General features: G+C 44.0%; 1 protein-coding gene and 1 long non-coding RNA gene across 3 annotated transcripts in view; one reads left to right on the top strand and one right to left on the bottom strand.

Annotated features, from left to right (window-relative positions):
- Positions 1 to 26,795, top strand: part of LOC115207504 (kazrin-like) — a 291,628-nt gene that overhangs the window by 26,255 nt on the left and 238,578 nt on the right. The window lies entirely within an intron of this gene.
- Positions 8,148 to 14,638, bottom strand: LOC115207506 (uncharacterized). The gene is made up of 2 exons (XR_003881019.1): positions 14,452 to 14,638; positions 8,148 to 8,507 (listed from the first exon to the last, which is right to left on the bottom strand). It is a non-coding gene; the product is annotated as an uncharacterized LOC115207506 (long non-coding RNA).

Below are 26,795 nucleotides of genomic sequence, written 5' to 3'. Positions count from 1 at the left end.
AACTGTGGGAAGCGTTGGAGTCTGTGGAACACTTGACACCTTGTAGAGTCCCTGCCCTGATGAATTGAGGCTATTCTGAGGGCAAAAAGCAACACAACGCAATAACAGGAAGGTGTTCCTAATGTTTTGTACGCTCAGGGTACAGCACAATCAAGAGTTCTCTATTTCAACTTCTGTAATGACCATCTTTTATCTGAATACCAGCACGTCTTCACACCTTTAATTTATCTCCTCTAACCCCGCTGCTGTGTGGGCTGGGCCGTCAACACCATGTTGTGCTGCTCTGTAATATTACAGTGTGTCTAAAAAGCATTCCTCATTAGCAAATAACGTGTGGATAGTATACTATGATTTATTAATGATCAATGTCGTTTTTGAGAGTCTTGGTGTGTCTATATGTAAGAGTAGGCCTATATGGTTTCCCATTCTTCATTCCACAACAGGTCGTTGTGAGTTGTGTTTACATCCTGATTGGAACAGAAGGTTTGTTCTACACAAACCAAAGCAAGACTGTTGCACAATGGGAACCACACTCTTAGAAAAAGGTTCAAAAAAGGGTTCTGCTAGGAGAACCCTTTTTGGTTCCAGGTAGAAATGTTTTTGCCTCCACATAAAACTCTTTTGGATTCTGTGGAAAGGTTTCTACATGGAACCCAAAAGGGTTTTACCTGGAACCAAAATGATTCTACCTGGAACCAAAAGTGGTTCTTCAAAGGGTTCTCCTAGGGACAGCCAAATAACCTCTTTTGGTTCTAAATAGCACCTTTTTTCAGTGTACACATCTGATAAGGACCCAAGGGATCTCTGCAAGCTGGTAGGCTAGAGCAGAGCGTAGCAGGGAAATATGCCTCCCGTGTCTGCATCTGGGTCTCACCCTGTACCCTTATACCAATGTCTATTTTACAAGGGAGCCCTGCACAATGTACAAATACAACATAATACAAATATACAAAATTACAAAACACACTCAAGAGAAACAATCACAAGAGGACCTCCACTTCAGTACAGTACATCTAGTTGTAGGGAACTCCATAGGTTGTTCCATACATGGGGTGCAAAGAAACTAAAAGCATATTTACCTAACTGTGTGGAGACCGGGTATGGTAACTCGTACATTACGTCTAAAGGTTATCAATAATGTTAGGTACTGCAGAAGTTTTGGTAAGAGAGCTTTATAAATAAAAAGAGCAATGAATCGACCTACAGTACATGTCTTCAGAGAGGGCCATCCTACTTTCTGATATATGCCAGTCTGGCTGTTTGTTTTAGACAGACTGAGGGCTGTGGATTCTCTGATAATTGATTCTGTAGAACACAAGCGGAATTCTAGATTTTTGTCTTGATTCCTTTTTGAGATCAACCCCCTGAATCCAGTTACTGTCAGTGTTGCATTTCACATCCTCCTCCGCCAAGCAAAACAGATCAAATCTACGCTTCATACTAACATACCTCCATCTTCTGTGCTTCATCCTCTTCACACAGTCAGACAGAAGTCAGTGTTGAGAGTGACAGGATCAGTTACTTTCTGAGGAACTGGGATACATTGGAATGAGGCTTACTAAGGTGAAGTATTTGTCATTGTGTCCACATAAAGGAAAACCTTTAAGAGCCAGCACTGTGGTCCATTCACAGTGGGACTTTTGGCAGTTATTCCTGTTGCAACCTGGATTTACTTTTGCAGAATAAATTGCTATTTGACAGGTCTTCAAAGTTAATTTGATTCTGTCTAACTCTTAGGGACATTTGAGCTCTCAACAATATACATTTGTTAGAGCATGGCTTTGAAAAAAGTTACATTTCTCAGGAGATTGCGATGCATAGACAATCAGGGGATGAATTGCACCCTCCCATGGATACTGATGCAGAACAATGTGGCAAACATCAAAGTTACAAGCCTTTATGGACGTTGTCAGATACCAAGCGGGATTGGATTAATTTTATGCAAAGCAAACCTCTGAACTAAAATGGATCTATCCAAATGCCTGTGTGTTTGAGTAGTTTTACAATAAGCATTACAGTTGCAAACTTTCTAATGCCTCAATATTAACCTCAGTCTCTTCCCGTTCTGAAAGAAGGAGATCATGTTACTGTATAGCCTTAAGTTTAAATTCAATACAGGCTTTGTTCTCCAACATGATTGTGTGGGGTGCTTTCCTGGCGTCTGCCATTGAGATGCAGCAGAGTTGCGTTCTCTTGGTTGTCTCAGAACCTCAGAGATCTCTCATCCATTGATGCAGCCCTGGGCCTGAGGTTTCAGATCAAATCAAATCAAAGTGTATTTGTCACGTGTACAACAGGCGTAGACCTTAGTGAAATGCTTACTTACAGGCTCTAACCAATAGTGCAAAAAAGATATTAGGTGAACAATAAGTAAATAAAGAAATAAAACAACAGTAAAAAGACAGTGAAAAATAACAGTAGCAGTTCTTGGAACTTCTTCAAATTGCCTTGGCAGAAGGCAGGCAGTACCACAGCACCTGAACAGGGAGGGATCCCCAAAGCTGCTGAAGAATTGAAATATTCATCTCTATTTCTCTCTGCACCAGCAGAAAAATCTTATCTATAGTGCAGAGCTGGATAAGAAGGCCTGGGTGAAAAACCCCAATCATTACCTTTACATTTATTAATTTTGCAATTATACCAAACAAATCTGTCTCCCACAGGAAACACTATGCAGATTGATATTTTAACAAACACCACAAAACACAGATGAAGTGTGAAAACGTCCCTCTAGAGATGTTACATTAATAAGAGTTAGCTGTTTTCTTACTGTTTACTGATTCACTAAAAGTGTCTGCTGTTGACTGGTCTCATTACAGTTCTTTGTTGATGCCGCCAGTGACTCTGCAAAGCCTGTAATGAGTTCTATCTCATCTGTTCCACGTGTGTATGGACCATGTGGAGGAGTACTAGTCTGGCAAATAAACACTAATCAAACAATGGTGTGGTGATTTCATTGACCATCCAGTGGATCCTTCAGGAAAATGTATGTAACAAAAACAGGAGTTTGATTCATAGTCATGAACTCTGAGGTAAAACTACTGAAAAGAGTGGGCAAATGTGTAGCTTTAATGTTTATATTTGCATAACAAAACACCATTGTTATAATACAAGGAACATAAATTATTACAGAGGCGTTCCGAGGACTATCTGAATACATCAAATGCATTTGACTTTCCAGGTTTATGTTTGAGCAAATACTGAAGGGACAAGAAATGTCCCTATATTTATAAGGAAATATGTCATGTGGCGCTTACTGAGAAAGAGCCTTGACATAATTTCTCTCAGTTATGCTAATCGAATGCTTCAGTTGACACATGGTCAGCTCTCCAGGTGATTTGAATACTTAGGTTAGGTATTGTATTCAATCATTGATCTGAAAACCACTGTTGATATTTTCTCTACAGTTTTACTCGCTGTAGAATAAGGGGGCGCGTATTAATGTCCATGCTAATGGATTGTCTGCTTTGCACTTGCTGTGTGAATATGATTAGATGTGAAGCTAGGAACATGGGCAGTAGAACACCTTTCCAGTAATTTGAGGGCTGCACTGATGCGTGTTTTCATTTCTACGGGCAACTTACTTGATCAATTCATGTTAGTGATTGACCAGAGAGTGTACATACTGTATCTGTTTTCCCAGATATAAACATTTATCAAACGGCTAGAATAAAAACCAGCAGACCCTGTAGCCCTTAAGGACTGGAGTTGTACCCATTCCCTGGAGCTACACTAATAGGAAGAGTCACCTGCCTTATATGTCTAGAAGTGACATTGTATTATTCTAAGATATTTTTTAAAATTATTATTCTTTTTTGAATTATTATTATTCTTTTTATTTTTTTATTTCACCTTTATTTAACCAGGTAGGCTAGTTGAGAACAAGTTCTCATTTGCAACTGCGACCTGGCCAAGATAAAGCGTAGCAATTCGACACATACAACAACACAGAGTTACACATGGAATAAACATAACATACAGTCAATAATACAGTAGAACAAAAGAAAACAAAAAGTCTATATACAGTGAGTGCAAATGAGGTAAGTTAAGGCAATAAATAGGCCATGGTGGCGAAGTAATTACAATATAGCAATTAAACACTGGAATGGTAGATGTGCAGAAGATGAATGTGCAAGTAGAGATACTGGGGTGCAAAGGAGCAAGATAAATAAATAAATACAGTATGGGGATGAGGTAGGTAGATAGATGGGCTGTTTACACATGGGCTGTGTACAGGTGCAGTGATCTGTGAGCTGCTCTGACAGCTGGTGCTTAAAGCTAGTGAGGGAGATATGAGTCTCCAGCTTCAGAGATTTTTGCAGTTCGTTCCAGTCATTGGCAGCAGAGAGCTGGAAGGAAAGGCGTCCAAAGGAGGAATTTGCTTTGGGGGTGACCAGTGAGATATACCTGCTGGAGCGCATGCTACGAGTGGGTGCTGCTATGGTGACTAGTGAGCTGAGATAAGGCGGGGCTTTACCTAGCAGAGACTTGTAGATAACCTGTAACCAGTGGGTTTGGCGATGAGTATGAAGTGAGGGCCAACCAATGAGAGCGTACAGGTCGCAATGGTGGGTAGTGTATGGGGCTTTGGTGACAAAACGGGTGGCACTGTGATAGACTGCATCCAGTTTGTTGAGTAGAGTGTTGGAGGCTATTTTATAGATGACATCACCGAAGTCAAGGATCGGTAGGATGGTCAGTTTTACGAGGGTGTGTTTGGCAGCATGAGTGAAGGATGCTTTGTTGCGATATCGGAAGCCGATTCTAGATTTAATTTTGGATTGGAGATGCTTAATGTGAGTCTGGAAGGAGAGTTTACAGTCTAACCAGACACCCAGGTATTTGTAGTTGTCCACGTATTCTAAGTCAGAGCCGTCCAGAGTAGTGATGCTGGAAGTGCGAGCAGGTGCGGGCAGTGATCGATTGAATAGCATGCATTTAGTTTTACCTGCGTTTAAGAGCAGTTGGAGGCCACGGAAGGAGAGTTGTATGCCATTGAAGCTCGTCTGGAGGTTAGTTAACCTCTATGGGACCCTTTCCCGTTCTCATCCCGGTAACGGGATTGCTTGACAAGATAGCATGGCGCGAAATTCAAAACAGCAAAAATCTAATCATTTCAATTTCTCAAACAATCAACTACTTTACACCATTTGAAAGATAAACATCTCCTTAATCCAACCACATTGTCCAATTTCAAAGAGGCTTTACGGCAAAAGCATAAAGTTAGATTATGTTAGGACAGTACATAGACAAAAAATGACACACAGCCATTTTCAATGCAAGGACAGGCATCACTAAAAACAGAAAACCAGCTAAAATTATGCACTAACCTTTGACAATCTTCATCAGATGACACTCCTAGGACATTGTCGTGTCTTTGGCTATGCCGGATTAAGTGATATGACATGCTAACTTATAAAATGATTTCTCTGTAATTAATATTACCTGATTAAACTAATCAGGTAAATGTAATTAACTAGAAAGTCGGGGCACCACAGAAGAACGTTTATAGAGCCGTTATCTTCCGAATAAACTCTTAAAATACTTAGTAATATTTTACATCGATAGCAGTCAATATTAACCCTTATCTTATTTTCAGTCTCATAATGAAAGTTGTAAATTCTTGGTTATCTTCACGAACACTGGCTAACAAGTTGAATCAGCAATACAAAATTGGGTTTAATTATTTATTTACTAAATACCTAAACTAATCACAAAGAATTACAAATACACAGAATACAATGATGTCATACAGAATTCACCCCTGGTGAACGGAACCTGGTTACACAAAGGAAAGGGGGTTGGGCTTGAATGAAAGAGCGGGAAGACTTAGGAACACAGAAACAGCAGCTATGCTATCGTAAATACATTATCTTATGCATTCTAAATTACCGCCCATTTGGAAAAGGAAAATGCAATAAATATTTACTCTGAGCTGCGCTTCGGTAGATTGGTCGTAGATGCTGGCCGGGTTGGCCAACAGATCTTCCTGTTACTCGGAAGAATGTCTCTGGTGGTAAATTGGATACGTGGTGGTATCTTCGTCTGGTTGTTAGATTGGATCCGTCGTCCGTCCTTTCCTAGCCCACGTTAGCAGCGGCTAACTCAACGGCTAGGAAGTATCACTTCTGTAGTGAATAAGCTCAAAGTTCATACCAGTTCATACCATAGCTCACGCCAAGGTTGGCTTAGTTCTGTCCTTGATATGGTTTAGTTAACAAGTGTGTGTCCTAACGTAGAGGCTGCAGACCTCCCGTACTGGAACTGGTGAATGTCTTTTCGTCAAAGGCTTATATAGTGGAGAGGGGGGAAGGAGGTGTTTCATCGTTTATAACCCCTGTCTCTTCACAGGGTTGGCCACTGATCGAGCAGGGCACTTTCCTTATGAAAACCCAATTCTCTCATTTGGAAGCTAAAATTACATTTAATCTCCTAACAAACAATTTCAATATCAAACATTTCAATTGCATAACAATTCCATGTGACTCTGATAACTAGAGGGTGTATACTTTCTCAGGTACAGTTTATGTCGTCCTGTCATCAATCATAATGTCTCAGATAACAATGAACCTGACATACATACTCATTACGTTATCAAGCATATTTCCAACTGGTTTTATTATGTAAATATGGTTCCTTTCCCCATTTGTTTGATGTTCCCAGACTCTCTATATTTAACAGGACAGCAGTCCTTCAGTAGGGTCAGTAAGAGAGGGGAAGGGAGAAAGGTATTTATGGGGGGGGTCATAAGCCTTACCCACATGCCAACGTCATGACAACATTATGTTAGACAATACATGCATTTTTTGTTCTATCAAGTTCATATTTATATTCAAAAACAGCATTTTACATTGTTACGAACCGGCTCAGGGTTCGCAACAAAAGGGAGACAACGTGGAGACAAGGTGTATCAAAAATATATATTTATTAAATAAAGCAACTAAGAAGATAACAATTGCATGTGTAATCAGTAATCAGTAGTGTAGGTGAGTGTGTTGCATACTTGAATGTAATAATGCAGAGTGTTGAAAGGTGCCAAAGCAAATAACCAAGAAAACCACAAAACTACACAACCAAAGCAACAAGGTGTCTGTGTGGAGAGAGTCTCCTCAATGAATGGGGAAGAGGTCCATTTATCCTGGGAAACACCTGAGCCCAGGTGTTTCCCATTCATCTGACGACCCTTCCAACTCCGCCCACCGGCCTCCTACTAAAGAAACAAGAACAAGAGAGAATACGGCAGACAGAGTGGGAGGGTCGTCACACCCCCCCCCATAAAACCGGGGACCAACAAGGGCCCCGGAACAACGTACCAGCCTCTGCGTCCCAAATTTACAAGAGGTTACATGTGCACCTTCCACTTGCCCCAACCAACCTCCTTCTCCCCAGTCCTCAGCAACCTTTATATATAAGGGAAGCAACATTTAAGAGGAAAGGAGAACACAAGACCAGGAGGGAACAGACAGGAAAGTTAGAACATGACAACCCCCAACAATGATCACTCACATAACACTCAGGAACAGGGCACACAAGAGACCACATCAGCTACAAACGCAAACAACATTTCCCAACGATTCATAGTCCTAAACTCATAACGAATACGAGTACAGACTAGAGGATGTAATAAAGTCAAAAATGTCATATGCCCTACTCGTCAGTGGCCCCTGCCAATGGCACAATAACCGTTCAATTTTGCTCACAACTTAGCTGCGCCGACTTGATCAACGCCATCCTCCATCTAAGGAAGAGGAAATTAATCCGGCTTAGTAACTCCGTTTACATTACGGTGGTCCGTTCCATCCGTTTTACTGACCAAGATACAGGGAGAAGTCCAACTAGAGAAACAAGGCTCTGCTATCTTACTCTGCAGCATGTACCTGACCTCAGCATCCAGACAACGCAGTTTCTCTACAGAGACTCTATAGCACCGCTGACGAATGGGGTCAGCATTTCCAGTGTCAATATCATGCTCTATCAAGTTTGTACGTGTATGTGTCACAGAAAACAAACCTGGAATTTTCCGAATCAGAACAACCAGCTCTTTCCGCCCATCAACAGGTAGCTGAGTGAAAGGGCCATCCAAAATATCCAGTGTCTCAGAATTTTTTAATCTACCCTGTAGTATGCAATCATCGGGACTAGGAACATTTTTTTCCTCATGCACAGACCTAGTATTAACAGAACCAAGGGAAGCAACGTTATCAGCCAAACGAACAGGTTTACCGTCCCCTATAGACACCAACTTTCTCATCAGAACATCCTCTTGGGGAAAATAACCATGTGCGACATCTCCCAACTGTTCCACAGGCACAACTTGGTCACGCAACTCTTCTAATGTGTGGTCCATCCGTGGCGCATTGTTTAGATCGGAGATGAGTACAGACAACGGAATAACAGGGAAAACAGTGAGAGACTTCTTTGTGGTATTCACATTTACCGGAGCAGGGACCATGTCACCATGGCTCATAGACCGCGTCACTGTACCCGCAGAGAACACCGCTGGGAACCTCTGCTCACTCTCATCAGGAATCCCTACAAGTGACGGTTTAGTGGAAACCACTAGAGATGGAAACACGACAGGCCACACACTCTCGCCAGCCAAGTTATTCCCAAGGATAACGTCGATACCCTCAATAGGCAACGAAGGACGCACTCCCACAACAACCTCACCTTTCACCAGTCCACAATCCAACATTAGTCTATGCAATGGAACTGACAGATTGTTCAAACCTATTCCCCTAATTAGAACACTATTCCCAGAATCAGACTCAGCAGAGAAGGGTAACACAGATTCCAACACAAACGATTCCGAGGCACCTGTGTCTCGTAGGATCTTTACTGGCACTAGGTTCTTACTTCCTAACATGGACACAAAACCCTCCGTAACGAAAGGTAAATAGCCTGGGTCAATATGAACTTTCACATGGCCCTGGGCCTGAGACAATGTTTCAGGAGTAAACTGATGTGGAACAGACGCAGCTAACGCCGTAGGCCTAGATTTAACGTTAGCACACGTACTGATTTTACCCCTAGACCTGAGAACCGGACATTCGTTTTTCCAATGACCTGAGCCTTGACAGTAGTGACACTCTTGACCAAAGTCAGTTTTACCACGGGAATCAGGCTCAACCCTAGTTGAATAAAACTCTGCCCGTGAACCAGAGTATCTCTGTGAGCGTGGTTCAAATCTCTCCGAACGCCCCCACTCACTCCAAGTACGGGGTTCTACAAAAACACTTTTGTGAGTCAAAACATATTCGTCTGCCAAAACCGCAGCTTCAGCGACAGTCTTTACTTTGCGTTCGTTAATATACGTCGCTATATAATCAGGGATTGTGTCCTTAAATTGCTCTAGCATAATCAGATCACACAGCCCTTGAAAAGTCATAACCGCAGAGGCGGAACACCAGCGATTAAACTGTGAAGATAATTTTCGCGCAAACTCAACATGAGTCTGCTTATCATCCCTTTCTAAAGTTCTAAATCGTTGGCGGTAAGCCTCAGGAACCAATTCGTAAATCTGTAACACCGCCGTTTTAACCTTATCATAACTGACACTGTCGGCTACACTAAGAGCTGCATATGCTTCCTGAGCTTTACCAGTCAGCACACATTGCAACATCAAAGTGCGATCAGAATCAGGCCAACTCCTAGCTGTTGTTGGCCTTCGCCGGAAATCACACACATACGATAACAAGGACTGAGGAGGCTCGGGAGACTTCCAATCATCCTGGAGAACAGATAAAAGTCCACGCACCCTATGTCCAAATACAAGGTCATTTGGACTGAAACCTGTGCTCTCCTGTGAAACCTCCCTAGCGGCTAACAGTAACCAAGGCAACCCCTCCTCCCAATCCTTATCCATCTCAGTACAATAAGCTCTCAACAAAGACTTAAGTGTTTGATGGAAACGTTCCAGTGCTCCCTGACTTTGCGCATGATAGGCGCTAGACAAATTGTGTTTAATATGGAGCTGTTGTAAAACCTGACCAAAGAGAGTAGAGGTGAAATTTGATCCTTGATCACTCTGAATGACCTTAGGAATTCCAAACAGTGAGAAAAACTGAGTCAAAGCTTTTAACACAGACTTAGTCGTGATAGACCGGAGAGGATAGGCAGCCGGAAACCTAGTGGTCTGACACATCACAGTCAACAAATAATTACTACCTTTTTTAGAACGAGGCAGAGGACCAACACAATCAATAATCAGGTACTCAAATGGTTGGCTGAGTACCGGAATAGGAAACAGTGGTACCGGCTTAATAGCTTGATTAGGTTTACCAGTTAATTGACAGGTGTGACAAGTTTTGATAAACCCAGAAACATCTCTCTTCAATCCAGGCCAAAAGAAATGTCTTAATATACGATTGTAGGTTTTCCTCACACCCATATGTCCAGCAACATCATTGTGAGAAGTGGTCAAAACCAACTCACGAAGCTTAACTGGTACAACAACCTGACTAATCGCCTCCCCCAGAAAACAACTACCATGAGACATCCACTTTCTCATCAGGACATCCTCTTGGAGAAAATATCCATGTGCAATATCCATGTGCAACAACCCGGGACCTCTCGCCACGACAACCCCAACACTACAAAATTGAAATTAGTGATAAACGTAACTTGTTACGAACCGGCTCAGGGTTCGCAACAAAAGGGAGACAACGTGGAGACAAGGTGTATCAAAAATATATATTTATTAAATAAAGCAACTAAGAAGATAACAATGGCATGTGTAATCAGTAATCAGTAGTGTAAGTGAGTGTGTTGCATACTTGAATGTAATAATGCAGAGTGTTGAAAGGTGCCAAAGCAAATAACCAAGAAAACCACAAAACTACACAACCAAAAACAACAAGGTGTCTGTGTGGAGAGAGTCTCTTCAATGAATGGGGAAGAGGTCCATTTATCCTGGGAAACACCTGAGCCCAGGTGTTTCCCATTCATCTGACGACCCTTCCAACTCCGCCCACCGGCCTCCTAATAAAGAAACAAGAACAAGAGAGAATACGGCAGACAGAGTGGGAGGGTCGTCACACCCCCCCCCATAAAACCGGGGACCAACAAGGACCCCGGAACAACACACCAGCCTCTGCGTCCCAAATTTACAAGAGGTTACATGTGCACCTTCCCCTTTCCCCAGCCAACCTCCTTCTCCCCAGACCTCAGCAACCTTTGTGTACAGGAAGCAACTTTTAAGAGGAAAGAAGAAAATGAGACCAGGAGGGAACAGACAGGAACGACAGAACACGACAACCCCAAATTGACACAAGCCTCTGCGTCCCAAATTGACACAAGCCTCTGCGTCCCAAATTGACACAAGCCTCTGCGTCCCAAATTGACACAAGCCTCTGCGTCCCAAATTGACACAAGCCTCTGCGTCCCAAATTGACACAAGCCTCTGCGTCCCAAATTGACACAAGCCTCTGCGTCCCATATTTACGAGGTTACAGGTTCACCTTCCACTTGCCCCAGCCAACCTCCTTCTCCCCAGTCCTCAGCAACCTTTGTGCACAGGAAGCAACATTTAAGAGGAAAGGAGAACACAAGACTGAGGGTCGTCTTGAACTTGTGTTTGGGAGAAAACGTGGAGGTATGTTAACTTGAGGTGTTTTGTTTGTTAGTTTGAGTTTGGTGCTCAGTACTGGTTGCCTTTGGTTGTTTTGTTTGTGTGCTGAGTTGGAGAGAGTACATTGGTTAGTTTCCAGGTCTCTGCCCAGCCTGGAAACACTTGTTGTACTCGCTGTTGGAACATTGGTCTGAGGTGAGTAGAATCAGATGTGTACCTCGGTGGGAGATTTGGATAGGGTAGTGAAACTTACTAACTGGAGCTATAGTCTTTTTCCCATGATAGGCTTAGCGACGTGTTTCATTTTTGGAATATGTTGGGCATTGTTAATGTTTGTTATTTTTGTGTGGTGTCTGTGGACTGAGCAGTTGTCTCGGGAGCACATCCGTGGCTTGGTGGAATCTACCAGCGTGCTGGGGGGTTACTTGCTCGCCAGCGGGCTACAGTGCATAATTACCCAACGCAAATCTGCATGAAGACTAGGGTTGAGTTATTGTAGGTTTTGGGGAAGCTCAATATCTAATCTCTTTTCTGTGGTATCAGTGTGATTGGTTTTTTTCTTGTTGTGGTCTGGTGTGCTCAGAGGGGTTGAGTGAGATTTTTTTTTCTCGCGTTCCTCGCTCTCTCTGACTATGGCGTCTAATGTAGACGAGTTCATTCGCTTTCCATCAGAGGAACTGTTAGACTTATGTACTAAAGAACAGCTGTTGAAGGTTGCTGAACACAACCCTGAGCCGGTTGCGAACCGGCTCAGGGTTCGCAACAAAAGGGAGACAACGTGGAGACAAGGTGTATCAAAAATATATATTTATTAAATAAAGCAACTAAGAAGGTAACAATGGCATGTGTAATCAGTAATCAGTAGTGTAAGTGAGTGTGTTGCATACTTGAATGTAATAAGCAGAGTGTTGAAAGGTGCCAAAGCAAATAACCAACAAAACCACAAAACTACACAACCAAAAACAGCAAGGTGTCTGTGTGGAGAGAGTCTCCTCAATGAATGTGGAAGAGGTCCATTTATCCTGGGAAACACCCGAGCCCAGGTGTTTCCCATTCATCTGACGACCCTTCCAACTCCGCCCACCGGCCTCCTAATAAAGAAACAAGAACAAGAGAGAATACGGCAGACAGAGTGGGAGGGTCGTCACACCCCCCCCCATAAAACCGGGGACCAACAAGGGCCCCGGAACAACGTACCAGCCTCTGCGTCCCAAATTTACAAGAGGTTACATGTGCACCTTCCACTTGCCCCAGCCAACCTCCTTCTCCCCAGACCTCAGCAACCTTTGTGTACAGGAAGCAACTTTTAAGAGGAAAGAAGAAAACGAGACCAGGAGGGAACAGACAGGAACGACAGAACACGACAACCCCAAATTGACACAAGCCTCTGCGTCCCAAATTGACACAAGCCTCTGCGTCCCAAATTGACACAAGCCTCTGCGTCCCAAATTGACACAAGCCTCTGCGTCCCAAATTGACACAAGCCTCTGATTAGGACACATCATGGACCTGAAAAAGGTGAGAGGGTTATGGTCGTTGTAGACCACAATAGGTACTACTCCTGACCCAACATACACTTCAAAGTGTTCTAGCGCCCAAATGAGTGCTAGCGCTTCTTTTTCAATGCCCGAGTAGTTCAACTGATAACGGTTAAACTTTTTGGAAAGAAACTAACAGGGCTCTCAACCCCAAATTTACACAGACCTCTGCGTCTCAAATTTACAAGAGGTTACATGTTCACCTTCCACTTGCCCCAACCAACCTCCTTCTCCCCAGTCCTCAGCAACCTTTATATATAAGGGAAGCAACATTTAAGAGGAAAGGAGAACACAAGACCAGGAGGGAACAGACAGGAAAGTTAGAACATGACAACCCCCAACAATGATCACTCACATAACACTCAGGAACAGGGCACACAAGAGACCACATTAGCTACCAACGCAAACAACATTTCCCAACGATTCATAGTCCTAAACTCATAACGAATACGAGTACAGACTAGAGGATGTAATAAAGTCAAAAATGTCATATGCCCTACTCGTCAGTGGCCCCTGCCAATGGCACAATAACCGTTCAAATTTGCTCACAACTTAGCTGCGCCGACTTGATCAACGCCATCCTCCATCTAAGGAAGAGGAAATTAATCCGGCTTAGTAACTCCGTTTACATTACGGTGGTCCGTTCCATCCGTTTTACTGACCAAGATACAGGGAGAAGCCCAACTAGAGAAAGAAGGCTCTGCTATCTTACTCTGCAGCATGTACCTGACCTCAGCATCCAGACAACGCAGTTTCTCTACAGAGACTCTATAGCACCGCCGACGAATGGGGTCAGCATTTCCAGTGTCAATATCATGCTCTATCAAGTTTGTACGTGTATGTGTCACAGAAAACAAACCTGGAATTTTCCGAATCAGAACAACCAGCTCTTTCCGCCCATCAACAGGTAGCTGAGTGAAAGGGCCATCCAAAATATCCAGTGTCTCAGAATTTTTTAATCTACCCTGCAGTATGCAATCATCGGGACTAGGAACATTTTTTTCCTCATGCACAGACCTAGTATTAACAGAACCAAGGGAAGCAACGTTATCAGCCAAACGAACAGGTTTACCGTCCCCTATAGACACCCACTTTCTCATCAGAACATCCTCTTGGGGAAAATAACCATATGCGACATCTCCCAACTGTTCCACAGGCACAATTTGGTCACGCAACTCTTCTAATGTGTGGTCCATCCGTGGCGCATTGTTTAGATCGGAGAGGAGTACAGACAACGGAATAACAGGGAAAACAGTGAGAGACTTCTTTGTGGTATTCTCATTTACCGGAGCAGGGACCAAGTCACCATGGCTCATAGACCGCGTCACTGTACCCGCTGGGAACCTCTGCTCACTCTCATCAGGAATCCCTACAAGTGACGGTTTAGTGGAAACCACTAGAAATGGAAACAAGACAGGCCACACACTCTCGCCAGCCAAGTTATTCCCAAGGATAACGTCGATACCCTCAATAGGCAACGAAGGACGCACTCCCACAACAACCTCACCTTTCACCAGTCCACAATCCAACATTAGTCTATGCAATGGAACTGACAGATTGTTCAAACCTATTCCCCTAATTAGAACACTATTCCCAGAATCAGACTCAGCAGAGAAGGGTAACACAGATTCCAACACAAACGATTCCGAGGCACCTGTGTCTCGTAGGATCTTCACTGGCACTAGGTTCTTACTTCCTAACATGGACACAAAACCCTCCGTAACGAAAGGTAAATAGCCTGGGTCAATATGAACTTTCACATGGCCCTGGGCCTGAGACAATGTTTCAGTAGTAAACTGATGTGGAACAGACGCAGCTAACGCCGTAGGCCTAGATTTAACGTTAGCGCACGTACTGAATTTACCCCTAGACCTGAGAACCGGACATTCATTTTTCCAATGACCTGAGCCGTGACAGTAGTGACACTCTTGACCAAAGTCAGTTTTACCACGAGAGTCAGGCTCAACCCTAGTTGAATAAAACTCTGCCCGTGAACCAGAGTATCTTTTTGAGCGTGGCTCAAATCTCTCCGAACGCCCCCACTCACTCCAAGTACGGGGTTCTACAAAAACACTTTTGTGAGTCAAAACATATTCGTCTGCCAAAACCGCAGCTTCAGCGACAGTTTTAACTTTCCGTTCGTTAATGTACGTGGCTATATAATCAGGGATTGTGTCCTTAAATTGCTCTAGCATAATCAGATCACACAGCCCTTGAAAAGTCATAACCGCAGAGGCGGAACACCAGCGATTAAACTGTGAAGATAATTTTCGCGCAAACTCAACATGAGTCTGCTTATCATCCCTTTCTAAAGTTCTAAATCGTTGGCGGTAAGCCTCAGGAACCAATTCGTAAATCTGTAACACCGCCGTTTTAACCTTATCATAACTGACACTGTCGGCTACATTAAGAGCTGCATATGCTTCCTGAGCTTTACCAGTCAGCACACATTGCAACATCAAAGCGCGATCAGAATCAGGCCAACTCCTAGCGTCAGCAACACGCTCAAACAACAAAAAGAATGTCTCAGGATCCCTTTCATTAAACTGAGGCAACAACCGTAAATTCCCAACAATGTCAAATGTGTCCGGGGCACGACCAAAAGAGGAACGATTCCTAAGTAATTCTGGGTCACCTTCCCAGAGCAAACTCTCTCCTGAGAGCTTTCCTTCCCTAACCAACTCTAGTCGCTCTTGTTGCAGCTTGATTTTAGCACGCTCGATATCCTGTTTAAATTCCAATTCCTTTTCATATTTTAACTGATCAGCAGCCAATCCCTTTTCATATTTTAACTGATCAGCAGCCAATTCCTTTTCATGTTTCAACCGATCTGCACGCTCCATATCTTGTTTAAATTCCAATTCCTTTTCATATTTCAACCGATCTGCACGCTCCATATCCTGTTTAAATTCCAATTCCTTTTCATATTTTATACGATCGTACTCTAGCTTCTCACGATCGTGCTCTTGCTGTAACAGAAGCAGCTCTTTCTGCTGTTCAAAAAGAAGATTACTAGGACTAACCGATGGAGCGGTAATTGTGACATATCGGGGAGACGGCGAGTCCTCAGCAGAGGCTGCCCCAGTGGTAACGTCAAGAATACCACTCTCCATCAGATTGGCCTTCAATATTAACCTAATGGAATTTTTTAGACGTTTATCACTAATTTCAATTTTGTAGTGTTCAGCAACCTTCAACAGCTGTTCTTTAGTACATAAGTCTAACAGTTCCTCTGATGGAAAGCGAATGAACTCGTCTACATTAGACGCCATAGTCAGAGAGAGAGAGGAAAGGGAGAAAAAAAAAATCTCACTCAACCCCTCTGAGCACATCAGACCACAACAAGAGAAAAAACAATCACACTGGTACCACAGAAAAGAGATGAGAAATGGAGCTTCCCCAAAACCTACAATAACTCAACCCTAGTCTTCATGCAGATTTGCGGTGGGTAATTATGCACTGTAGCCCGCTGGCGAGGAAGTAACCCCCCAGCACGCTGGTAGATTCCACCAAGCCACGGATGTGCTCCCGAGACAACTGCTCAGTCCACAGACACCACACAAAAATAACAAACTTTAACAATGCCCAACATATTCCAAAATGAAACACGTCGCTAAGCCTATCAGGGGAAAAAGACTATAGCTCCAGGTAGTAAGTTTCACTACCCTATCCAAATCTCCCACCGAGGTACACAGCTGATTCTACTCACCTCAGACCAATGTTCCAACAGCGAGTACAACAAATGTTTCCAGGCTGGGCAGAGGCCTGAAAACTAACCAATGTACTCTCTCCAACGCAGCACACAAACAAAACAACCAAAGGCAACCAGTACTGAGCACCAAACTCAAACTAACAAACAAAGCACCTCAAGTTAACATACCTCCACGTTTTCTCCCAAACACAAGTTCAAGATCCCGGATGGGCCCCCACTTGTTACGAACCGGCTCAGGGTTCGCAACAAAAGGGAGACAACGTGGAGACAAGGTGTATCAAAAATATATATTTATTAAATAAAGCAACTAAGAAGGTAACAATGGCATGTGTAATCAGTAATCAGTAGTGTAAGTGAGTGTGTTGCATACTTGAATGTAATAAGCAGAGTGTTGAAAGGTGCCAAAGCAAATAACCAACAAAACCACAAAACTACACAACCAAAAACAGCAAGGTGTCTGTGTGGAGAGAGTCTCCTCAATGAATGTGGAAGAGGTCCATTTATCCTGGGAAACACCCGAGCCCAGGTGTTTCCCATTCATCTGACGACCCTTCCAACTCCGCCCACCGGCCTCCTAATAAAGAAACAAGAACAAGAGAGAATACGGCAGACAGAGTGGGAGGGTCGTCACACGCGTGACATTCAGAAAATGTATTTCCCCCAAAACTGGCGGTGAATCAGCAGTATTTACAAAAATACTCGTCAGAAACGTTGATAAAATATTAAACTGTTATTCAAAGAATTATAGATTAACATCTCCTGAATGCAACCACATTGACAGATTTCAAAATAACTTTACGGGAAAGCACACTTTGCAATAATCTGAGTACTGTGCTCAGAAAAATACACTACGCAATACAGATAGCCGCCATTTTTGAGTCCTCTAAATGCATAAATAGCATTGGAAATATTCACTTACCTTTAATAATCTTCATCAGAAGGCACTTCCAGGAATCCCAGGTCCACAACAAATGTTGTTTTGTTCGATAAACTCCATAATTTATGTCCAAATAACTCCATGTTGTTTGCGCGTTCAGTAAGCTACTCAAAATGTAGGATGCGTGAGGAAAATGTCATGACGAAAAGTTCTATTTACGTTCGTTCAAACATGTCAAACGTTGTATAGCATCAATCTTTAGGGCCTTTATAACGTGAAACTTCAGTAATATTCCAACCGGACTCATGCATTGTCTTGAAAAACGTTTTGGAACAGCGCTTCCTCTCTCGTGAATGCGCGCCAATGAACTGACATCCTTCCCTGGGTTACCAACTTCCCAGCCTTCTCATTCGGTCTCTGTTCATCATAGACGCCTCAAACAACTTTCTAAAGACTGTTGACATCTAGTGGAAGCATTAGGAAGTGCAAAATGAATCCTTAGTCACAGTGTGTTCGATTGGCAATGACTTGAAAAACCTACAGGCACCAGACTTTTCATTTCCTGGTTGTATTTTTCTCAGGTTTTTGCCTGCCATATGAGTTCTGTTATTTTCACAGACACCATTCAAACAGTTTTAGAACCTTCAGAGTGTTTTCTATCCAAATCTACTAATAATATGCATATTCTAGTTTCTGGGCCAGAGTAGTAACCTGTTTAAATTGGGTACGTTTTTCATCCGGCCGTGAAAATACTGTCCCCTAGCCCAGACAGGTTAACACAGTGTCCAAAGAGGGGCCAGAAGTATACAGAATGGTGTTGTCTGCGTAGAGGTGGATCAGAAAATCACCAGCAGCAAGAGCAACATCATTGATGTATACAGAGAAGAGAGTCGGCCCGAGAATTGAACCCTGTGGCACACCCATAGAGACTGCCAGAGGTCTGGACAACAGGCCCTCCGATTTGACACACTGAACTCTATCAGAGAAGTAGTTGGTAAACCAGGCGAGGCAATCATTTGAGAAACCAAGGCTGTCGAGTCTGCCAATAAGAATGGGGTGATTGACAGAGTCGAAAGCCTTGGCCAGGTCGATGAATATGGCTGCACAGTAATGTCTCTTATCGATTGCGGTTATGATGTTGTTTAGGACCTTGATCGTGGCTGAGGTGCACCCATGACCAGCTCTGAAACCAGATTGAATAGCGGAGAAGGTACGGTGGGATTCAAAATGGTCGGTAATCTGTTTGTTAACCTGTTGGGGGTAGGGGGCAGTATTTACACGGCCGGATAAAAAACGTACCCGATTTAATCTGGTTATTACTACTGCCCAGAAACTAGAATATGCATATAATTATTGGCTTTGGATAGAAAACACCCTAAAGTTTCTAAAACTGTTTGAATGGTGTCTGTGAGTATAACAGAACTCATATGGCAGGCAAAAACCTGAGAAGATTCCTTACAGGAAGTGGCCAGTCTGACCATTCCTTGAGCTTCTTGCCTCTGTTTATTGAAGACTGAGGATCTTTGCTGTAACGTGACACTTCCTACGGCTCCCATAGGCTCTCAGAAGGCGGGAAAAAGCTGAATGATGTCATTCCAGCCCCAGGCTGAAACACATTTGCGCTTCTGGCAAGTGGCCGATCAGAGGACAATGGGCTTAGGCACGTGCACGAGTCGACCCCATGCTTTATTTTCTTTCATCTTTTTACCTAAACGCAGATTCCCGGTCGGAATATTATCGCTTTCTTACGAGAAAAATGGCATAAAAATGTATTTTAAACAGCGGTTGACATGCTTCGAAGTACGGTAATGAAATATTTAGAATTTTTTTGTCATGAAATGCGTCGTGCTCGTCACCCTTCTTTACCCTTTCGGATAGTGTCTTGAACGCACGAACAAAACGCCGCTGTTGGGATATAACTATGGATTATTTGGGACCAAACCAACATTTGTTATTGAAGTAGAAGTCCTGGGAGTGCATTCTGACGAAGAACAGCAAAGGTAATAACATTTTTCTTGTAGTAAATCTGACTTTGGTGAGTGCTAAACTTGCTGGGTGTCTAACCTCTATGGGACCGGCGGGACGAATTCGTCCCACCTACGTAACAGCCAGTTGAATCCTGTGGCGCGATTTTCAAAATCTTTGAAATGCTATTACTTCAATTTCTCAAACATATGACTATTTTACAGCTATTTAAAGACAAGACTCTCCTTAATCTAACCACACTGTCCGATTTCAAAAAGGCTTTACAACGAAAGCAAAACATTAGATTATGTCAGCAGAGTACACAGCCAGAAATAATCAGACACCCATTTTTCAAGCTAGCATATAATGTCACAAAAAAACAGAAGACAGCTAAATGCAGCACTAACCTTTGATGATCTTCATCAGATGACACACCTAGGACATTATGTTATACAATACATGCATGTCTGTTCAATCAAGTTCATATTTATATCAAAAACCAGCTTTTTACATTAGCATGTGACGTTCAGAAAAAGCATACCCCCCGCAAACTTCCGGGGGGTATGCCGGGCTATCTACTTAGAATATTGCAAAATGTGCTTTCACCGAAAAGCTATTTTAAAATCGGACATATCGAGTGCATAGAAGAGTTCTGTATCTATAATTCTTAAAATAATTGTTATGCTTTTTGTGAACGTTTATCGTGAGTAATTTAGTACATTTTAATTAATTCACCGGAAGTTTGCGGGGGGTATGCTAGTTCTGAAAAAACTAGCATACCCCCCAAAAACCAGCTTTTTACATTAGCATGTGACGTTCAGAAAAAGCATACCCCCCGCAAACTTCCATTACCGTACTTCGAAGCATGTCAACCGCTGTTTAAAATCAATTTTTCTGCAATTTATCTCATAGAAAAGCGATAATATTCCGACCGGGAATCTGCAATTAGCTAAACAGCCGAAGGAAAATACTGCACGGAGTCGAATCGCGCACGCGCCTAATTCTGTTGTCCTCTGATGGGACACTTGGAAAAGGGGATTCTGTGTTTCAGCCTGAGGCTGCCTCGTCATCGTTCAGGTTTTTCCCGGCTTCTGAGAGCCTATTGGAGCCCTAGGAATTGTCACGTTACAGCTAAGATGCTGACTCTTCAATAAACAGAAGCAAGAACAACAACACCTTGTCAGACAGGGTACTTCCTGCATGAAACCTTCTCAGGTTTTTGCCTGCCATAGGAGTTTTGTTATACTCACAGACACCATTCAAACAGTTTTAGAAACTTTAGGGTGTTTTCTATCCAAACCTGAACAATAATATGCATATTCTAGCTTCTGAGTTGGTGTAGGAGGCAGTTAAAAATGGGCACATATTTTTTCCAAAATTCACAATACTGCCCCCTAGCCCGTAGAGGTTAAAATGGTGTAAAATAGTCATATGTTTGAGAAATTGAAGTAATAGCATTTCTAAGGTATTTGAATAACGCGCCACAGGATTCCACTGGCTGTTACGTAGGTGGGACGATTTCATCCCGCCGACCCTAGAGAGGTTAACTTGGCTTTCGAAGACCTTAGAAAGACAGGGTAGGATAGATATAGGTCTGTAGCAGTTAGGGTCTAGAGTGTCACCCCCTTTGAAGAGGGGGATGACCGAGGCAGCTTTCCAATCTTTGGGAATCTCAGACGATACGAAAGAGAGGTTGAACAGGCTAGTAATAGGGGTTGCAACAATTTCGGCAGATCATTTTAGAAAGAGAGGGTCCAGATTGTCTAGCCCGGCTGATTTGTATGGGTCCAGATTTTACAGCTCTTTCAGAACATCAGCAATCTGGATTTGGGTGAAGGAGAAATGGTGGTGGCTTTGGCGGGTTGCTGTGGAGGGTGCCGGGCAGTTGACCGGGGTAGGGGTAGCCAGGTGGAAAGCATGGCCAGCCATAGAGAAATGCTTATTGAAATTCTCAATTATAGTGGATTTATCAGTTGTAACAGTGTTTCCTAGCCTCAGAGCAGTGGGCAGCTGGGAGGTGCTCTTATTCTCCATGGACTTTACAGTGTCCCAGAACCTTTTTGAGTTAGTACTACAGGATGCAAATTTCTGTTTGAAAAAGCTAGCCTTAGCTTTTCTAACTGCCTGTGTATATTTGTTCCTAACTTCCCTGAAAAGTTGCATATCATGGGGGCTATTCGATGCTAATGCAGAACGCCACAGGATGTTTTTGTGCTGGTCAAGGGCAGACAGGTCTGGAGTGAACCAAGGACTATATCTATTCCTAGTTCTACATTTTTTTGAGTGGGGCATGCTTATTTAAGATGGTGAGGAAGGCACTTTTAAAGAATAGCCAGGCATCATCTACTGACGGAATGAGGTCAATATCATTCCAGGATACCCCAGCCAGGTCGATTAGAAAGGCCTGCTCGCAGAAGTGTTTTACAGTGATGAGGGGTGGTTGTTTGGTCGCAGACCCATTACGGATGCAGGGAATGAGGCAGTGATCGCTGAGATCTTGATTGAAAACAGCAGAAGTGTATTTGGAGGGCGAGTTAGTTAGGATGACATCTATGAGGGTGCCCGTGTTTATGGATTTGCGGTTGTACCTGGTAGGTTCATTGATCATTTGTGTGAGATTGAGGGCATCAAGCTTAGATTGTAGGATGGCCGGGGTGTTAAGCATGTCCCAGTTTAGGTCATCTAGTAGCACGAGCTCAGAAGATAGATGGGGTGGCAATCAATTCACATATGGTATCGAGGACACAGCTGGGGGCAGAGGGAGGTCTATAGCAAGTGGCAACAGTGAGAGACTTGTTTCTGGAAAGGATACTTTTTAGAAGTAGAAGTTCCAATTGTTTGGGTACAGACTTGGATAGTAATACAGAACTCTGCAGGCTCTTTGCAGTAGATTGCAACACCGCCCCCTTTGGCAGTTCTATCTTGGCGTAAAATGTTATAGTTAGCGATGGAGATTGCAGGGTTTTTGGTGGTTTTCCTAAGCCAGGATTCAGACACGGCTAAGACATCCGGGTTGGCAGAGTGTGCTAAAGCAGTGAGTAAAATAAACTTAGGGAGTAGGCTTCTAATGTTAACATGCATGAAACCAAGGCTTTTACGGTTACAGAAGTCAACAAATGAGAGCACCTGGGGAGTGGGAGTGGAGCTAGGCACTGCAGGACCTGGATTAACCTCCACATCACCAGAGGAACAGAGGAGAAGTAGGATAAGGGTACGGCTAAAGGCTATACGAACTGGCCGTCTGGCATGTTTGGAACAGAGCGTAAAAGGAGCAGGTTTCTGGGCACGATAGCATAGATTCAAGGCATAGTGTACAGACAAAGGTAAGGTAGGATGTGAGTACATTGGAGGTAAACCTAGGCATTGAGTAATGATGAGAGAGATATAGTCTCTAGAGACGTTTAAACCAGGGGATGTCATTGCATATGTAAGAGGTGGAACAACATGGTTGGTTAAGGCATATTGAGCAGGGCTAGAGGCTCTACAGTGAAATAAGACAGTAATCACTAACCAGGACAGTAATGGACGAGGCATATTGATATTAGAGAGAGGCATGCGTAGCCAAGTGAACATATGGGTCCAGTGATTGGTTGGGCTGACTGGGGACACGGCGATTCAGACAGTTAGCAGGCCAATGCTAACAAACTAACAGTTAGTAGGCCGGGGCTAAATAAGCTAGCAATTAGCAGACCGGGGCTGGCAAGCTAGCAGTTAGCAGACCGGGGCTAGCAAGTCAGCCTTTGGGGGACGTCGTGATGGGGGTAAGTCTGTTTTTGCCTCTTCGTGCGGTGACGTCGATAGACCAGTCATGGAATTAGTAGGGTTCCAAGTAGCTCTAGATAGCTAGCAGGCCGGTTAGCAGAATGGGCCTTCAGCGGACGTCGCGCCTGAGGGGCCTGTTGGAATCCGCGGGCAGATTATGTCGGTATTCCAGTCGTAGAGGATTGGCGGGGTTCCGTACTGGCAGTAGAAGGGATCCGGATATTGTAGCCCAGGAGTGGGCTTCGGTGGTAGCACAGGAGCCCTGGCCGGGCTAGCTTCAGGCTAATTGGTGCTTGCTCCGGGATGGAAACGCTAGCCAGGAGTAGTTACCCGGGATTGCGGTTAGCTAGTTGCGAAGATCCAGATTAAAATGTTCAGAGTTTGCGGTAGGAATCCGGGGGGGGGGGGGGAATATATATATTTATAAAATAATAATAGGTCCGTTATGCTCTGGTTTGAGTCACGTTGTTCGAACTGGCGAGAGCTTTCCGAGCTAAAGGTTAGCTGATGACCACTAGCAATGGTTTGCTGACTGATGGCTGGTAGGTAGTTAGCTGGCTAGCCTCAGTTGAGGGATTCCAGATCCGAAGTAAATAGAAATACTTTAGAAAAAACCAGATCCTTGCCACATTGGGTGAGGCAGGTTGCAGGAGAGTATTTAGAAGTTGAGGTTTAGGAAAGTATTTTTAAAAGAAATGCGAAGAAAAGGATGTAAAAAGATATATACAAGGCACATGACAGGACAAAGACGTCTGATTGCTACGCCATCTTGGATGATTGATTTTGTATATATATGGTTTTGTATATAGCCTACTTGTTTATGCTAATACTTTATGTAAATAGTGGAACCCTATGAGCAAACTGCATTTTCACTCTAATATTTTGCCATATTGAAGTAGTATTGTTATTGAATTGCTTTCAGAAAAAGCCACTTGGTTTCTCCGTTGAGCTGAGCTCTTTCTCTCAGTGACAGATTTCATTGAAATGAAATTGAAAGTACAGCTGAAGGTGTGTCTGTTCTGTTCTCCACGTCTGACAGAACGTCATTTTCAACAGCAGCGTTTCATTACACTGCAGCGTGTCTGCCCGCCCATCTTTCAGTCAGAGAGAGGTACACCTCGTCAATGTTGAATGTGAAATTAGAATCCATTTGTCAACCGCTGTCATAAACATTTTATTTTTTCCTGCCTCTGATTTGATGTGTGCCTCTGCCTGCCTGCAGTGCTGTGTGCTCATAAACATGTCTCTGGCTGTGTGATGCTGTTCAATGGAAAACTGGAAGGTGGAAACATAAATCTTTCATCAATTTGTAGATGGACTGACCTTGGTTGTCATCGGGGACGGCGTCACATGTGACCAGCGTTCCACTTCCCTATGCTGACCTCCCAACCAACTATGTAGGTCACCCTCTCCTTTTCACCTCCTGTGGCCACCCTGAGAGTCAAAGGTCATCTGCTCTCATGTCTGATGAGCTGACCTGACCTCGCGGCTAAGCCAAGCACAACATCCACCCCTAGACAGCTACAGATGCCATGTCTTAATTTGATCATCCTGTTGCAGGAATTTTTTCTTCACAGCAGAACATGCAAACTTGTTGTGTATTCAAGGTTTTAAAAGGCTTCCACTTAAATGTTAGACTTGATTTACCCTAACGAAAAATGTACCAATTATATATGAATTATAATCCACATAACAATTCACATTTCCTGTTGCTGCAGGAATATTTTCCTGTTGTGTGAAACTGGCTCAAATTCCGATATGGTATCTGTACTGTAGCCTGTTTGGTTTGCACAGCCACCTATGAAGTGAAGACAGTCATTATCCATTATACAGTACATTTACAGTTTCCACAGTAAGGTATCTATGAAGTAAGCATAGTGTGTTTGTTTTAAAAGTGCTGCATTTATTGATGCATCGACTCTCATGGATGAAAAACAAAGGGTTTCATGATCACCAGAGTTTACAGCATGAACAAATGCATCAAATGGGCTGGAGTGAGATTTAGGATGGATTAGAGCTCAGCCAGGGAAGGAGCAGTACTATAGCTGTGGCCATGGGGATGACAGGGAATGGAGCTCAGCCAGGGAGGGAGCAGTACTATAGCTGTGGCCATGGGGATGACAGGGAATGGAGCTCAGCCAGGGAGGGAGCAGTACTATAGCTGTGGCCATGGGGATGACAGGGAATGGAGCTCAGCCAGGGAGGGAGCAGTACTATAGCTGTGGCCATGGGGATGACAGGGAATGGAGCTCAGCCAGGGAGGGAGCAGTACTATAGCTGTTGCAATGGGGATGACAGCGTTTAGAGCTCAGCCAGGGAGGGAGCAGTACTATAGCTGTGGCCATGGGGATGACAGGGAATAGAGCTCAGCCAGGGAGGGAGCAGTACTATAGCTGTTGCAATGGGGATGACAGCGTTTAGAGCTCAGCCAGGGAGGGAGCAGTACTATAGCTGTGGCCATGGGGATGACAGGGAATAGAGCTCAGCCAGGGAAGGAGCAGTACTATAGCTGTGGCCATGGGGATGACAGGGAATAGAGCTCAGCCAGGGAGGGAGCAGTACTATAGCTGTGGCCATGGGGATGACAGGGAATGGAGCTCAGCCAGGGAGGGAGCAGTACTATAGCTGTTGCAATGGGGATGACAGCGTTTAGAGCTCAGCCAGGGAGGGAGCAGTACTATAGCTGTGGCCATGGGGATGACAGGGAATGGAGCTCAGCCAGGGAGGGAGCAGTACTATAGCTGTTGCAATGGGGATGACAGCGTTTAGAGCTCAGCCAGGGAGGGAGCAGTACTATAGCTGTGGCCATGGGGATGACAGGGAATGGAGCTCAGCCAGGGAGGGAGCAGTACTATGGCTGTGGCCATGGGGATGACAGGGAATAGAGCTCAGCCACGGAGGGAGCAGTACTATAGCTGTAGCCATGGGGATGACAGGGAATAGAGCTCAGCCACGGAGGGAGCAGTACTATAGCTGTAGCCATGGGGATGACAGGGAATAGAGCTCAGCCAGGGAGGGAGCAGTACTATAGCTGTAGCCATGGGGATGACAGGGAATAGAGCTCAGCCACGGAGGGAGCAGTACTATAGCTGTAGCCATGGGGATGACAGGGAATAGAGCTCAGCCAGGGAGGGAGCAGTACTATAGCTGTGGCCATGGGGATGACAGGGAATAGAGCTCAGCCACGGAGGGAGCAGTACTATAGCTGTAGCCATGGGGATGACAGGGAATAGAGCTCAGCCACGGAGGGAGCAGTACTATAGCTGTGGCCATGGGGATGACAGGGTTTAGAGCTCAGCCAGGAGAGAGCAGTGCTGTAGCCATGGGGATGGCAGGGATTAGAGCTCAGCACTCAGAATGCACATGGGAGAG

The sequence above is a fragment of the Salmo trutta genome, chromosome 14, assembly GCF_901001165.1.
Source record: "Salmo trutta chromosome 14, fSalTru1.1, whole genome shotgun sequence".
Lineage (NCBI taxonomy): Eukaryota > Metazoa > Chordata > Actinopteri > Salmoniformes > Salmonidae > Salmo > Salmo trutta.
The sequence above is the reverse complement of the archived record's forward strand: the minus strand, read 5'-3'. Positions and strand labels throughout refer to the sequence as shown.